The following is a 2,794-nucleotide window of genomic DNA, read 5'->3' on the forward strand; positions in this document are numbered from 1 at the left end:
CTGAAGTCTGTTCCAGAAGTCTGTGCTACTGGTCGGGGCCACCTGGGTCTGGTCACAGGCAATTCACACGGAACTGTGCTCAGCTCCCAGCTTGGTTCAATAGACCCTTCCTGTCAGCTTGCCTGGCTGCCTTCAGCAGGATATTTGTTTCTCTCTGTCATTTTGTGTGTTCTGTAGCTCTAAATTTTGTTTAGAGTCATATTTTATAGGTATTGGATGTGATTGGAGCAGAAACAAAGCAGAGCTCCTGGTTTTACTCTGCCATCTTGGCTCTCCATTCTAATTTTTAAGGAATTATTTTATTCAGTGAGCTGTTGCTATTACGATGCAGCTCCTGGTGGCTGTTGCTGCTCTGGGTGAGTCTCTAAGGACCCCCCACCATGGAAGGGACAGGCGAGGAGTCCCAACATCAGCTGTCCTGCTGGATCATGCCATTTCTCTCAGATTATCTTTAACAATGTGGAGAAGTTTTACATCCCTGGGGGAGATATCATGTACCATTACACCCTCACCCAGCATTTCATTCCCAGAAGGAAGGACTAGGTTGGCATCTTTAGGGTAGGATGGAAAACAACTCAAGAATATTACACCTTTATGTAGGCTTCTTTGCCTGCTGATCTCAACAGTAAATCATCTTTGCAGCAACAAGTGCAGTTTAAAGCTTACTACCTACCCAAAGATAATGAGTATTATCAGTTTTTCTATGTGGATCAGGATGGTGTTGTACGGGGGCCAGTGTCCCTTTCCAGTTCCATCCAGAAAGTAAGGAGGACATCTTGGTGGTTACCACTCAGGGAGAGGTGGAAGAGATTGAGCAACTCAACAAAGAACTTTGCTAAGAGAACCAGGAGTTGAAAGACACCTGTGTTAGCCTCCAGAAACAGAACTCAGACATGCACGTTGAACTCCAAAAAACTCAGTATCTGCAGGAGAGGCTGGAGTCTCTGACAGAGGACAATAAGACATTGGAGCAGAGAGTCAGTGTCCTGAATGAAGAGAACGAAGGTCTGAAAGTACAGAAGGGCTGTTGGGAGACAGAACAGCTTCAACTTACAGTGAAGAACCAGAATGTGGCCTCAGAAAATGAGAAAATGGGTGTCAGGCTGAAGACCACTCTTGATCACCTTGATCAACTTCAGGCACAGATTTCAGTTTGAGAGAAAGAAATGGAGAAGCTGACTCAGGAAGACCAGGATAGAACAGAGCAGTTGGAGCATTTGAAGAAGGAAAGTGAACAGCTACTTCTCAGTTTGACTAAACAGAGGAAGCACAAGCAGAAGCTTGAACAGACTGTGGAGGAGATGAAGCAAAAGGAAACTGCATCAACCTGGAAGCACCAGGAGCTCACGAACGAGATCAGTGATCTGTTGAAGAGGCTATGTGAGAGCGAGTGTTTTCTATCAGGAGCTACAGAAGGAGAAGACTATATTGGAAAGAGAAAAAGATCTCTTGCAAAAGGAAAATGAGAGGCTGCTGCATTATGTTTGTGAGGTTTCTAATTCTAATCTGCTCTCTAACCCTACTCCTGTTCAAGAAGCCTTAGAAGAAAACACTAGACTCATTTTTGGAAATCTTTTTTCTGCTACCCAAAATATCCATGTCACCATCCTGCCCTTAATCAAAAAGTGCCCCATTTGCAATAGGGTCTTCCCTGGTGATGTGGAGGAAACCGTCTTCGAGCAGCACCTGCAGACCCATATCCTGGACTGTCCATATTGCCATGAGGTCTTCTTAGAGAATGAGCAGAAAGTGTATGATGACCATGTGTTCTGCCACTCATTTTAAAAAGCTTCACAACCTTTTGACGTTGGGTACAGTCAGCTAGAAATTCCCTCTTAAGAGTAATAAGTGAAGATTGGTTCTAAACCTGAAGCTACTAAATCCACTCAGTCCTTCTTTTCTCTGGGTATGGTGTCCTGATAACCCATCTTTGAGATACTTGTTAACCTTCATCCTTTTGGATCACTCTCTGTTAGCTCAGATAACAGGTCAGGCTTTACTAGCCTGTGGCCTCTCCTTTTCTATAAAGAGACTCAGTGGGTCCACCCCAGAATGAGGCTGTCCTGGCTTTGCAGACCAGAGCCTGATTTGGGCACTGAAGTGATTAGCCCTCTCTGTCACCCCACTGCTGTTGAATTGGTCAAGCCAAGATGCAGCTGGTACAAATGAATTTGCACTGTTCTCTGATATAGTCCTGCATCTAGAAGTCAGTGAAGGGAATGACTGAGAATTTCCTCCTGTTCACCAGCTGCTTTGGTCAGCCACATTTAGCAAAGCAGAGAATTGATGCATCCAGGCTTTAGTCTAGCCATGTGAAGTAGCTTGCCCCTTCCTTATAGAAGTAACTTTTTTTGAAGCAAGTAGGGGGAGTTCTGTGATCTTGAGCACAGGAAATTTTCTCATGAGATACTTCCAGCTTCCCTGGATGTCACTTCCTGATTTTGGCTTTTTTCTATGCAATTATACAATCCTTGCTTATAATGGCCTTCTATAGTGAGTAATTAGAAGCCAGTGGTTTAGAATTGTTTTCCTGAGCAGCAGGTGGGTTGAAATTATCTTGGATAAGCAAGAATAATGGATACTTAATTCTATTAATCTCTTGATTGCTGAAGACTAATAACATCTGCATCTGTTTCTGTGAAAAAAAAATCCTTTTTGAGCTCTTCCATGGCCTGAAATGAATTCATATTTTTCTCAGAGGCTTTGATTTTGTTGTCTGAGTGTATGTGTTATGATCTTCCTTGTCACCATCACAACTTTAAATTGTCAGAGTTTTTCCTGTTGTTTGCTCGTT

The 2,794-nt window shown here is 43.4% G+C and overlaps 1 pseudogene; it reads left to right on the forward strand.

Moving 5' to 3' along the window:
* Nucleotides 1-380: 380 nt before the first annotated feature.
* Nucleotides 381-1,785, forward strand: LOC138142702 (calcium-binding and coiled-coil domain-containing protein 2 pseudogene; annotated as a pseudogene).
* Nucleotides 1,786-2,794: the final 1,009 nt, after the last annotated feature.

Source organism: Petaurus breviceps, unplaced genomic scaffold, assembly GCF_028583685.1.
Source record: "Petaurus breviceps papuanus isolate PSGF00001 unplaced genomic scaffold, PetGlider_PUasm1.0 90601, whole genome shotgun sequence".
Lineage (NCBI taxonomy): Eukaryota > Metazoa > Chordata > Mammalia > Diprotodontia > Petauridae > Petaurus > Petaurus breviceps.